The 14590-nt window shown below is 38.1% G+C and overlaps 1 non-coding gene across 1 annotated transcript; it reads right to left on the bottom strand.

Moving 5' to 3' along the window:
• Window positions 1–1777: 1777 nt before the first annotated feature.
• On the bottom strand, window positions 1778–1851 carry TRNAN-GUU. Its single transcript has one exon. It is a non-coding gene; the product is annotated as a tRNA-Asn (tRNA).
• Between the last annotated feature and the right edge of the window lie 12739 nt (window positions 1852–14590).

Below are 14590 nucleotides of genomic sequence, written 5' to 3'. Positions count from 1 at the left end.
ATCTCTTCGATCCATCCACAAACATTCTACATATAAGGATTTTTTAATATCCAGAAATCATCTATATATACCCATCCATCCCAAAATATAATAAGTTCCATAGTTAAATTTTTTTCATAAAATATATATCAAGTTAGAAGGCCGTATTCTCTTTTTAACCAATCACAAGCTTCCACTAATAGTTTTTTCTTTATACTTTTTTCCCTTCAACCAACGATCACCTCTACCCATTTAATTGCACAACTTATTAAGGGCATTCCCAACCCAATAACTAGGATGGTGTCTATAACATTAATTAAGTTGCCATTTAGGATGAAAGATGATGTGGCAAGTGAATAAATGAGAAAAGAAAATGAAACCATGTCTTGCATGAGACATGGTTCCTACATAACATTCAAGATATCATGTGAGATAAGTAGCATTAAATTGAAGTATGAAATAGTAGTGTTTGTGTTGGAAGAGTAGTGTCTAGTACTAGTTCCTTAATGATGTGGAGTTTATAGAAACTACATCTAGTGTTATGGGTTGAGAATGTCCTAGAAGTCTGTGCCCGTGCCTAAAATTTATTCCATGAGGTGTATGATTTAGCCTGATTTTAATTGCGTGAGGTTGCGGTTAATTGCATGTCGAGATAGGTGTTATGACTGTTGTTGGACTATTACAAGCATGCTAGTGCAATGACACAACTACTGTAGGGTTAGAGAGTAGAAGCAATAAATACCGTGGAACTATTTTTATGGTAATATCCCTAAATTAATTTGGTAGTAGAACCATTAATTGATTTTTTTTTATTCTTTGGGATTCTCTTTTACTTGCAATATTTGTGGACGGGGAGTTAATAAGGCTATTGACATAACTGCAGAACCCCTTATCCGTAATGGATCGAAACACGTATCAGTCACGGGTATAGGGCCCATGACAGTGAAAAGGTTACTAAAACCTAAACTTGTCTGTCACGGCTGAATGGACTGATACAGATAGATAATTGGCGAAATTGGTTGATTGGGCTGTAACTGGCTAAATTGGTTTGTTGGTTTGTAATTAGGGGTGTAAGCGGACTAGTCCACCAACCATGGGTTATCCACTTAATTGGCTGGTTACCCACTTGATTGGCCTATAAGTGGGTCCGCGGACTTGCCCACTTACATCCCTAGCTGTAATTATCACAGTTGTCGTGAAACTAGACAAATTGGTTTGTTGGGCTGTAGATACAGCAGTCATGGTTATATTTATATTGATTACGTTGTAATTAAAAAAATGAATGATAAGTTGGTTGATTTTGCAGTAAACTTGAATGTCGTGGGCCTAGTTACAGCCCAATCATCCAATTTCGCCAATTCAACGTTCATTATGGACAATCAGATTATTGGTTTGTTCGGCTGTAAACATATTGTCATGGTTAGATTTATATTGATTGGGTTGTAATAAAAAAATTGAATGGTAAGTTGGTTGATTGACTTGTAAACTTGAAAGTTATGGTGAAATTTATTGATCAGGTTGTAATAAAAAAATGAATGATAAGTTGGTTGATTTTGCAGTAAACTTGAATGTCGTGGGCCTAGTTACAGCCCAATCATCCAATTTCGCCAATTCAACGTTCATTATGGACAATCAGATTATTGGTTTGTTCGGCTGTAAACATATTGTCATGGTTAGATTTATATTGATTGGGTTGTAATAAAAAAATTGAATGGTAAGTTGGTTGATTGACTTGTAAACTTGAAAGTTATGGTGAAATTTATTGATCAGGTTGTGATTAAAAAATATTCTAAAATTCCGCTAGAAGGAGGGCTTGAACCTCCGACCTTGTGGTTAACAGCCACACGCTCTAACCAACTGAGCTATTCCAGCTTGTCTTCTTTCAGTTTTATCATTAACTGACTCACATATTTCAAGTTGTGTCTATTGTTGTATCATTATTTACTAGTACCATGAATCTTTTATAGGATTTTGTGCAACAAGCTGAAGACAAATCTCTTCTACATTCAATCCTGTGAAATGGTCAAGGTTCACCCAAATTGTTACTCATCCGAGTTGGGTGCCCATTGCTAATAAGACTACGCTGGTTAGACTGAGCATCCTTAGCAGCTCATCTAAATCTGGTCATCTATATCTTTATTTGGATAATTATCTAAACTAGTTTCATCCTTTATATCTCTTTATACTACAGCAGATCATCCATATGTAACATCCTCTATATCTCTTTGGAGAATGGAGACAACATCTAAATATGAAGTTCCTCTCTCCTAATATAGATGATATCAAAAAATAGATGATAGGGTGGATGTTCTGCTGGAGCTCAATTTGTAGTATTCGTCCTCTATTTTTAGGATGGAGGATGGGTTACATGAACTGTTGAGAATGCTCTTATAACCTAATCTGTCTTCAAGGGTTTAAATCATGAATTTAATATAGATGCTATTTACGACTAATTAACTTTTCCTTTTAGAAGACGTACTAGTTGACCACAAGAATCATCTTGGTGGTGGCCTTACCCATCTAAAAATATGATAGCATGATTTTCGGAGGTGCACATAAAATTAAAGTGTGTTATTATATGCTAAAATGTGCACATCTTATAAGCGTCTAATTCGTACCATATTTAAAGAAAGGAAAAAAGTACGAATTACCCCCTGAATTATCGCGATCGGCTGAATTACCCCCTAAACCCAAAAACCAGACATCGTTTACCCTGAACTTTCAATACTGGGCAAATTATCCCCCTCAACCTATTCCAAAGCAGTTTTGTCATGCGTGGCGTACACGTGGCAGTCTAGTTAGCATTTTATTTTTTAATGGTGAGGCCCACTTGTCATATACCTCTCTCTCTCCCTCTCTCTCGGGCTAGAGGGAGAACGGGGGCGAGAGCGGTGGATGGGCGGGCGAGGGTGCAGGGCTGAGAATGGTGGCGGCGGGTGGGTGCGGAAGGGTGGAGGTCGTGCATACGCCGTCGAGCATGGCAGTGGGCAGGGGTGAGGGTGGCGGACGGCAGCACGGGGGGAAGGGAGCAGCCGCCGTAGTGCCTGCCAAGATTGTCGACCCGTTGCCATCGCCCACCACCGTTGACGGTGGGGTCGCTGCCGCCGCCGGTACCACCGGAGCCGACCAAGATCGGTCACCTGCTGTCATTGCTCACCACCCGCCCCCAATCTGCACCATGCGCACTGCACGCCCGCTGTCTGCACGGCCTCCGCCCTCGCCCGCCCACCCACCATGCGCCCCGACCGCCCTCGCCCCTGTTTGTCCTCCAGCCCAAGAGAGGGAGGTATATGACAGGTGGGTCCCATCATTAAAAAAAGAAAATGCTGACTGGACTACCATGTGTATACCACGTATGACAATACCGCTTTGGATTGGGTCGAGGGTGGTAGTTTGCCCAGTATTGAAAGTTGAGAGTTAAACGATGTCTAGTTTTTGGGTTTAGAGGGTAATTCGTACTTTTTCCAAAAATATCAGACAAAGCTACCGGTAACTAGCATACCACATGTTCTTTGACTAATCTCTACTCTCAACTAATCATAACTTGTATTATATTTAATTTCTTCACACACCTTCTTGTCTCGATCCTTCACAACCATGCTTTAGTTAATTTAATATCTCCATTAATTTAATATCCTTCACAACCATTCCTGTCTCGATCCTTCACAACCATCCTTCTTGTATAGGGTCTAATTAAGTCAAAGAAAAAGGCATGTGCTCCCTCTGTCCTAAATAAACTAGCCTTATTACATTCTTATCTAGTACTATTTCGCAAATCAACAAATTTAATTGATCTGTTTAATACCCCTTACTACGCACTAACAAATACTCTCTTCGTTACAAAACATAGAAAGCAACTTGTACGATTTGAATATAGTTTCAAAATAAATCAATTTCTAATTAACTTCTTACATATTACCAGTCTGCAAACGAAGAAATTATTACTACTTCCTTGCACCTTACTTTGTCATCGCGCGGTGGTCTGGAACCTGAATTAAACTAACCTTCCGCTGCTGGCCTGGAACCTCGGCTCATCCCCCGCCGATCCTCGCGGACCAGCAACTAACTAAACCTTCTTTTCTTCGTTGGCCATCACCGGGACTGCGCCGATCGATCGATCGACCTTGCTCCAAGATAGAGTCCCCTCCCCCGACGCGTAGGTAGGTATAGCTCGCCCCAGATCGTTGGAATTAATTACCGGATGATTCGATCGATCGTATTCGTTTTCAGAATGATGTTTTATTTCAATCTGTTAAGGCTCGATCTGTGCATGCCTGCCCTGTCTGTCGACAACCAACCAACCATAGGAGGCTAGCTTGACACGGGATCTGATCCAGTTAAAGGGTTAACGGCATTAATTGCCAGCATATAGCCGGAATCGAAAAATGATCTGGTACGGGCCGGCCCCGGCCCCAGCCCAAATACTGTGCTGGGCGCCCGTCCCCTCGTCCATATATATACACTAGGAATCGTGCACGTACAAGACATGTTCCCCACCATGTCGATATGACAATCATAAACAAAGTTTTTATATTTTTCCATAACACATGTCACACGAAATATATATAAAAAAAGTTAATATGCCACGTAACTCTCTCTTTACACTAACTATGATAAATGTTAGGAAGCCTCAAGCAAGATAACTATGTATATATATGGCATTCAAACAAATCCACTACATTAGAGCAAGTTCAATGTTATAGCCAACTGCTAGCTCCAATTCATCTATAGTCAATCTAATAGCTAATTCATATAATACTTATCTACAAAACATTAGTACTTGGCTCCACATGTCATACACACACTATGTCTTGGAGTCCGTGTGCAGCTAGCTACAAATTAGTAGTCCACCTCTCTTCTCTCTCCTCTATTATCTCTTTAAAATATGCTTATAGCTGGCTTATAGCCTGCTATTGTACCTGCTCTTATAGTTTCCTTGGTCTCTTTCTTGTTGACTGTTCTTAGGTCTGAAAACCCTGAAAATTTCAGAGAATGGGAAAAAAAGGCAAAAATACATTGTTGATATAAAGTGTAGTTTCTCTATAGTAACAAAACAAACGTTCTATTCTTTCTAGAATGATGTATTTAGCATAATCAATTACTATTCTTTTGGGGGAATATACAAATTAAACTAAGGATCAATTACTCGTGTCGCACCAAACATGTTAGATCAACTGTTTTTTCATTAATCTACACTAATTACACCACAGGTTTTCAACATTATCTTGCTACTGTCATTTTGAATTTTGGTGCTAAATCCACACCTACACTAAAGGAATATAATAAACTGACTTCAAGGTAACCATCCTATAGTAAATCCAATCCAAAGTAGCCATATAAGTTTTTTTTGAATGGGGGAGTACATTTTCTGTGTGAACGTTTATGTTCATCAACATAGTTTCAGGTCATCTTTACCAACCCAAGTAATTAATTATCAAGCATTGTTATTAAAGTAACATAGTCCTATTCAAAATGATGATAATGAAATCAAGTTAGACATATGACTTATTGTTGTATAAAAAATAATATGAGATTGTTGTTAAATCTCTTACTTGAACAAACTAAAAAGCCAGACATAAACCAGTCAACCTTTCTTCTCCCATCCCTCCAGCAACAACATATTGGACAGGAAATTGTCTAGCATGTATATATACATGCTTGATAATTTGTGATAAACAGAGCATGATATCTAAATATTTGACAAATAGGTTCACTCTTTATCATGGGAGTTATATGGAACCATACCAGATTTAAATTCATAAGGCAGAGTGCTTAGCTGGCAATGTGAGCAACATTATTTTCCCTCAAGAACACTTGAAAAGGATACAGTGGTTTGCATAAACGAACGCTGAGTCACTGAGAAATCGAAATGCAGTACTTGAAGGGGAAAAAAATTAAGAACTTTGCAATCAGTAACTTGAAACACAGGAACTTTATTTGATAAATGGCAGATACATCCAGCACCAACAGTCTATCAAGGCCAAGACCTGTAGCATGATTTACTAATGCTGAAAAATCTACATCTACACAAATTTTGGTTCCATGTTCTTCCCAATAAAAAATATTCATATTGTGCTTAAACATATGTGCCTATTGAGCTGTAATTAGCAACAAAATTACTGCTGGTGATATGCTTAAGGTAATCAACATGAAGGATTCTTGGTCGAACATATTCTACCGTGGTAGTCAAAAGCTGTTAAACTGAAGCTTACATCAACTGATGACTATTTTGCTAATTTCAAAAGAAATATTCAGCTCTTTCAGTGGAAACTGCCTCTATTATAGATGGGGAAACTAATATAGGAGATAATGGCAGCACATCACTTCTTTTTGCAGGCAAGCTTACTACACAATTATAATAGATTAATAGTCTGTAGAATTTTATTGGAATAGCAGTCAAACTATTGTCCAATGGAGTTCTTCAAGAGTCTGAAACTGCACATAAAATTTATAAACAGCTCGAAAAATGAAAAATAGCACATAATTTTGATGAAACAATGATTATAAAAAAATGGCTGCATTTTCTTAGTGCTATTCAATCCCCTATTTTTTCAGAGCGATATATAATCCTTATAAGTGAATCTCTACAAATATTCAAAATCGGGGTTATGAGTTCAGTAAAATCACATGACATTATCTAGCAAATGTCCGGTAGGATATAGACATACCTGATCTAGCTAGCATATGAACAACACCTAGCATGTTTTAATATCAAAGCATTAGGGGAGAGAGTGATAGGGGAATAATAGTGTTTAAGTGAGATTCCTCCAATAGTTATGGATGTAAATAAGCCTGCCAGTGGATTGTAATCCAATCCAAATCCGCTCCAATCTATTTCTTTGCTAATTAGTCTACCAAACCAACCCGCACCAATTATTCTTCATTAGGATCCAATCCAAACCAATTCAACTTTGATTTTAGCCCAACCCGCACCAACCCATTTGGTTAAAATGGATTCAACCCACTCTTGCAAAATGGATGCACCATTTGATATGTATAAACTCGGACCTAAAATTTTAAAACTCGCGTTCACACTATAAAAGTTTATCAAATTTGACTGAAATTTAGTGGGATGATCTGTTATGTATAAAAGCAACTTTGTGCAAATTTTGGTCGATTTCTACATGTGGGCCCCACGTGTGTCTATTATCTTATCCATTAGCTATCCATTTACCCTCCACGGGTTTAATCCATTTAGAACCTAAAATAACCTAACCAAATCCAGTCCATACCAATCCATTTGTCTCTGTAACCCAATCCAATCTAGACAATTTGAAGTTACAATCTATTTGCGCCTAACCAAACACAATCCAAATTAAAACCAACCCATTTAACTCATTTTCATCCAACCCATTAGCAGGCCTAGATGTAAAGGGACATGAAAACAAGCGGAGCTAAAAGTGGTAACTGCGGCAATATATATTTGAAAATACCATGTGAAAAATGGACATGCATAGAACTCTCGTGTCACTGGCTATATAGAATTTTTAAGTCCACAATTATATATGTAGGTCTCCTTTGGGAAAAAAAAAGGAATTTTGAAGGATTAGATTCTTACAAAAAAAATTCATATATGGCCCTTTGGAACAAACGAATGCATCTTCCATTTTTTTTAAAAAAAATCTTTAGGAATGTCTCAAAACATAGGAATTGGAGGATTTTCAATATGAGGTTCAACCTCTTAGAGAAATACTCTCTCTTCTAATTGTTGTGTTTTTCATATGCTCAATCCAAATGGTTATTCGTGCAGTTTTTATGTGTTTCTCCAATTCATAGTATTTATGTTGATAGGCCACTCTAATCATGCATTTTATTATTCATGTGTTTTGGGAATCATGTATTCCAAAGGAGCCCTTACACCCCTCCTCTACATATCAGAGCACATCGGCAGTGCATATGAATCCATCTAGAACATATATAGAGAGAGACACTCATACAGTCGATCCTAATTTTTCAAAGATTAATGCATTCAAGAACATCACCCCAAGGATCTAGAATTAGCAAGATCTGACAAATACTATAAAGAACATTTTTTAATAAGTGATTTTACCTAGTAATATCTTCTTGGTTGTTACTCTTAACAACATCGAATTCATTGTGCACTTAACCACATCTGTTCATATAGACAAAAACCAAAGAAAGAATTCCATCGTTGTTGTAGTCACAGTGAGAATAAGCGGGAAGTAAAATTCACAACAAAATCATATACTTCCCATAAGGAATTATTATTCATGATGGAATCTATGTAGTGTATTGGTGAAGGAGCAGACCATGAATTCTAATTGGGGCTTCTTATTAACAGACAAAACTTTAAATTAAACATAAATTAGTGGACTACAAGCCATACCTTTTCCCCAAAATTCATACCTCATTAAAACAAAATCAGTATGTTGAGACTTGAGACGATCAGCCTTGGCATAATGAACTCTTAATCCATTGGTTAACGCTGTAATGAAAGATCTATAGTAACAATGTAGTTCTCATGGTAGCATAAATCTTACTACTAAATGAAAACATGAAATCATTAAGTAGCTTAATCATTTGACAATATGCATGCCTTCATAGGTTGAAGCATTTAGCATCGTCAATTTCAATGGCTTTGCCCATGTTGCTCATTCCTCCTCCAAATCTTTAGCCATGGGATAAACAGTAAAAACTGATATGCAAAGACAAAAAGAATGCTGAGATTAGTATGCTGCAAATAGATCCAAACACACAATTCCAAATCCATTTGTTAACTCTATGAGAAAACACTGCATCGGATGGTAGCATGGGCACGGCCAGCGATAGAGGTGAGTCGGCGCCAATCGGCAGAGTGGGTGGCGCGGTGGCCGGCGACGGGCGTTGGCGTGGCCGGCAGCGAACAAGCAAACTTTCTGTGGTATTCCCATTCTCTCGCATGCGCTGCCATCCACGGTCCAGTGGCTCTTTCAGAACCTAGCAATTGTAGCCTCGTCGCCGTGGGACGGGTGCCGACCAGTGGTGGGTGGGCGATGGTCGGTGACGGCGGAGCCGTGGGGGCAGCCGGGAGCGTGGTTGCGGCCGTCGGTAGGCGTTGGTGCGGCCTGTAGCGGGGAAGAGACGTACCGGCGGGAGTGGAGGGCGACAGAGCTGAGTTCCCGGCGTGGCAGGTGCGGGCGCGCAGTTGAGGGGCGTGCCCTGTGAACGATTGCAAGAGAGAGGCATTTTAGATCCTCCTAGGCCATTGGATATATTGATCTAATGGTGAAAAATCGATTGAGTCAATGTTGTGTATATATTTTGGGGTAGCCATAGAGAAATTCCAACTCCTCCTTTTTATATTAAGTATAGATATGCTTATGTATGTATTGTGCGCTTCCAGTCATATGGGCCTCTGCATGCATATATGCATGCACATGGACATATATATATCATCGAGAAAGCAACATTTTCTCTCGGACACACTCATTGTGATCTATTGATCAAACGCTTCAACAAACTAAATCCATCAAATAATTTTGTTAGATGTTGGATTAGGATCAAACGGTGACAAAAGGAATCAAACAAAGTGGCATGTGGACAACAAACACGAATCTTAAAAAAGCACATCTAAGGAAAACAAAGACCAATTGATATATTAAAAATTTCCAAGCAATTGATAAATTGTAAACCTGTTGTCTCTTCCCTTTGCTCCTCAAAAACATATATACGGCAAGCTTTTAGATTAAACTTTCTGTTGAATTTAATTAGTTTTATCGTAATTTTCATTCAGATTTAAAAATTTAGTAGCGAAAATGTATTATATTAATAATGAATGTGTATATTGATACAACATTAATCACCTTTCCATTTTTTTTAACTATCGATAAAATAGAGTTTTACTGGTAAAAAATCACAGCTTACCTAATACTATCCGTTAGATCAATTCATGATGGACGGTTCATTAAAGTTTAGGTGTACCATGTAAAAGATCCTATATTAATCATTTCGATAAATAAGAGCCAATACTCCGAACAAATCTAGTTAGTCTAGGCTACATACAGTGCACCAACTAGTGTGACTTATTATCTTATCTAATGGGACAAATCAGACAAACTATATCATTTATTTAAAATTCTAGAACCATCACACCGCGCTCTCCCTCTAGCCCCAGCCCTTTGCGTGATATAACTGATTTTTGCTAACCATATCCATGCAAAAAAGTTTTGCTTTCTACGCATCATTTACAGTACTTAGCATGTTCGGAGCCTTTAGGCCGCGCTCAACTTTTGGTTTGCTGATATTGTTCATAGGCTTCACTTTAAATTGCAGGACAAACCTTTTTCGGAGTTTGTGAGACATTTCGTAGTTAATCAATTAAAAGTTGCAAACAAAAATTACTGCAAAAATTTATAAAAATAAGGATTGTCGTTTGTGTTCATCTGAACTTGGAAAGTTCTAAATGGATCCATGTGAGGTGCCTGATGTAGAATACCAAAAAAAATGAGCCACATTGAGGTATTCCAACATTAATTTGGAATGTTGTTTATTAGATTTTCCATTGAGGGTCCCTTTCCAGTGCTCTCTACTGGTACTATTATATTACCAGTAGAATTAATGGGTCATTGATTAAAAAAAACTATTTTAGTACTTTGTTAATTAATTAATCAATAGTATTTTATAATTTAGATTTTTTTTGCAAACGAAAAGGTAACACGTAAGTGAGTTTCGGCAGTCTCGCAGAAGAGAACATCATTTACTATGTGTGCACATCTACAAGCGGCGGTGAGGTTACAATCCGCCGCATCCCGGCAGAAGAGAAGATAATACATTCATGACTTTCAGGCTCGTAACTAAAAAAACGATAATACCCCTACAAATTTATACTACTGTTGAGATTTTTGCCAGTATTGTCACCCATGCATATAGCTTTGCAATTGACATTCTTATGTGACTGGAAACTGCTGAATGGAGGAGGCTAGGGAAGGTCACATGGCACCGGCGGAGCAGAGTGCGCTATCACCGCCGCCGAGGGTTTTTCACAGGATGATTGGTGCAACCATTGGAGTATGGCATTAGCATTAGCATCACATGATCAGAATGCCCTTTCTTATAGAATTGTACCAATTAAAGAAGCTCTTCATATGGACTGCTTTAGCTTTAACCTTTCGTGGTTTTGGAGGGCTGTCAAGGTATGTTTGAAGAAATTACTCTCTTCTGCTTAACCACGAGACATGATTGCTTACATAAAATAAAGGTTATTGAGTCTTCTTCACCACGGATGGGCCATATAATGGAAATGATATTTATGTTGTTGGAGTTAGAGGCGGGCCTTCAGAAATTCTTGATCATTTTTTGTTTTTGTAATTTTTTTCTCAAGTTGGGATTTTAAATCTACTCCATGGTAATTTTTTATTGTTTAGTATAGAATTAGAAAATAAAATGGTACCAGTTAGAACTACTAGTAAAATGTGTAATGGCAAATAGTTTGTGTGTATACTTCACAGTACTTTACATCATTTATTGCATATCAACGGGCGGCATGTCTGTACTTGCATATTCTTATGGAGCTGTAATTACATGGGGACGGTTTGGTCAGATTGATCTGATGGACCACGTTTGTTTGTGTTCTAGCTACTACATGGCCACCGATAAGGTATTGAGATTCTCTTACGTAACTTTAGTCTAACTTTATGGCTGACATGTGGAGGAACATTAACATTAGAGTAGCTGGATCAACAAATATATAATTGATATTCCTACATGTGATGATCGACAAGTACACTTGCATGACTACTTTTGGTGCCTGAACTCGAGAGCATATTGATTATTTTAAATAAGCAATTAAAAATATATGGAGAAGTGTTTTCGTTTCATACAGATATATACGTGATTCTCACCGTTGATATGTGTCTTCAACACTAGTAATTTTTTATGGTGTTATATCAAAAACATGTGTTATTTTAGCAACTGAGGACTACTTTTATTATCTCGAGTTTCAATTTTTGATTACTGTTCAGATTTTCTCCCATATAAAGGCAAGGTTTAGTTCACCTATCTATATATTGTTGTATTCCATCTCTAAAGGTGAATTAAATGGGTCGTACCCATATACATCTACAAGGGCATCTTGAATTTCTTTGGCACTATTGCAAAAAAAAATGTAAAACAAAAATGAATTTTATAGTTTTGTTTTTTTGCACACGTGCATACCAAAATAGATTGTTTTTGAAGATATCAAATCTGAAAGTTTTTTTCTGCACGTGGCTGCATAATTGTTAACAATACAATAAGTCTTCCAATTGGTTTCTGGTTGCTTAAAATCTGAATAGATGCTTGATTCTAAAAATAAAGAGGGAGTTTACACTATTGGCGAGGTAGAAGGAGGTACACGGAGGTGAGACGACGTGAGTTGTTGATCTGCGAAAAGAAAAAATGTAATAGGTGGCATTAATGTAAATACAATGATATTAGAAGGACATAAGTGTCTTCCACACAAATAAAAAGGTATGTGGGGGTATTACCCTGTTACGTTGTATTGTTTTAGAGTGTTACCTTCAATTCGTTTGGTTCATAGGTAGGAATACGTGTTCTTGGTTCACATACGGAAGATCTTCCGTAAGATCACCAATTTTTTTGGAATTGCTCCGACCAATCGCGACGGTGGACGCCGAAGGAACCACTCATCTTTTGCGTGGAAAGTGTTCGTCTATGAAATGACTTGGGAATGGTTATTTGGCTATACTAAACGATGCGGGAGTTTTCATCTCCATGACTAGAGGAGAGGAGCTGATTGGGTCGTTTCCTTGCTTTCCTCTCGTGTCGTTGGTGTTGTAACATTCCAGCCCAAGGTTTAAAAGGATTTGATAGATACTCATATTGTTGCAACTTCTTTTCCGAAAGCTTATCACGAGAGAACTCCAAGGCTAAGCGTGCTTGGCCTGGAGCAATCTTGGGATGGGTGACTGAACGGGAAGTCATTCCTAGATGTGCACGAGTGAGGACAAAGTGCGCAGAAAAGACGTGTGTTGGTTGTGTGAGAGAAGTCTTGATGTCCTAGAGCATGGGCCTGGCCTAGGGGGTTCCTAGGGTCGAGGCGTGACTGAATGGAATCAGAGCCGACTCTCGCGGTTTCATGGGCGCGGGCATGTTGCGTATAGCGCGTGGGCCCTGCGGGGACACGGCATGGCACATAGGCCGGACCTGGACACATGGACGTGGCCAAGAGGAGAGCCGACTCTCGCAGTTTCATGGGCGCGAGCATGTTGCGCATTGCGCGTGGGCCCTGTGGGGACACGGCATGGCACATGGGCCGGACCTATAGATACTCATATCAATAAGTTACAATTTCTTTTTCGAAATCTTATCTCGAGAGAACTCCAAAGTTAAGCGTGCTTGGCCTGGAGCAATCTTAGGATGGGCGACCGACCAGGGGTTCCTAGGGTCGAAGCGTGATAGGTGTCAAACAATTTAGTGTGTACGTGCTTAATGGATGTTGGTTACCTTTTCCTGTTTTCAAAACAGATGTCCTTGACGACCAATTAAAAATCATCTATGTGTATATACATATATACATATATATATATATTATGTATGCATATAATATAATGTATATCCTTTATATATACCATTTTACATTGTTGTACTTCGTAACGGAAATATATTTAATACAGAAATAGGTATATCAAATCATAAATTTTATTTTTAGCATACCAACAAAAATAAGCTTTAAAATAATAAATTGTAACGGTGTGGTAACTATATATTTTTTATTTCCTTTATCTTGGCCTGTTGTTGCGTTGGTATCTTTTCGTGGATTTTTATTTTTTATTTTTCTTTTTTCCACTGTGCAGGAAATGCATTTTAGATTTTTTTTCTTTTTCTTTTGCTTTTCAGTGACAAACTAGAAAGAATTATCAATATCACGCAAATATGACATGTAGCACGTAAAACGGGCTGAAGTTCGGTAACCGACAGAAACCGAACAATCCAAGCTTGAAAGCCAAATAGTATAGGACGTAATTTCTGTTCTCACCACGTAATTTATATTTTACATTACCTTCCTAAACTACCTCGCGGTACCTTCAAATCCACTTACGTCTTATATTCTGGTAGCTTTGTACCTCTAATATCTTTTATGAGATACTTTTCGTTACGAGCCTTTAGATCTTTGCTAGTTTATGAATGTAAATACTGTAAAAGGTCTTCAAAATAAAACATACTGATTGTTAATGCATACATAGCGTTAGCTAACACACTAGTCGTTTTCAATGTTTTTTCGGAAAAATATAAGTTAGCATTTCCGAAAATATAATCAACTAATGCAGCACATGAAAACATTTAACGGGACAAAAAAAAACATGGAGCACTTAGAAGAGGCAGTACTTTTATTGCAACACGAAACTCAGAAACGAACAACAAAAGTCCGGCAACAGCGTCGACTCTCACACACACAAACACTACCACTGCCATAATATGAGTTTACATATAAAAGGTTCAACCACAAATTTATTCAGCATTACTGCGATCAACGACAAATTTCTCATTTGCTTTTTTGCAGACGATAGCATTTTCTTTGCGAGAAGTGACGAGAGAAGTGTTCATGCTCTGAACTCCACACTGCAAACTTACTGTAGGGCATCGGGACAAAAGATTAACCTTCACAAGTCCT

Source organism: Oryza brachyantha, chromosome 1 (assembly GCF_000231095.2).
Source record: "Oryza brachyantha chromosome 1, ObraRS2, whole genome shotgun sequence".
Classification (NCBI taxonomy): Eukaryota; Viridiplantae; Streptophyta; class Magnoliopsida; order Poales; family Poaceae; genus Oryza; species Oryza brachyantha.
This window is presented reverse-complemented; position numbering and strand designations above follow the sequence as displayed.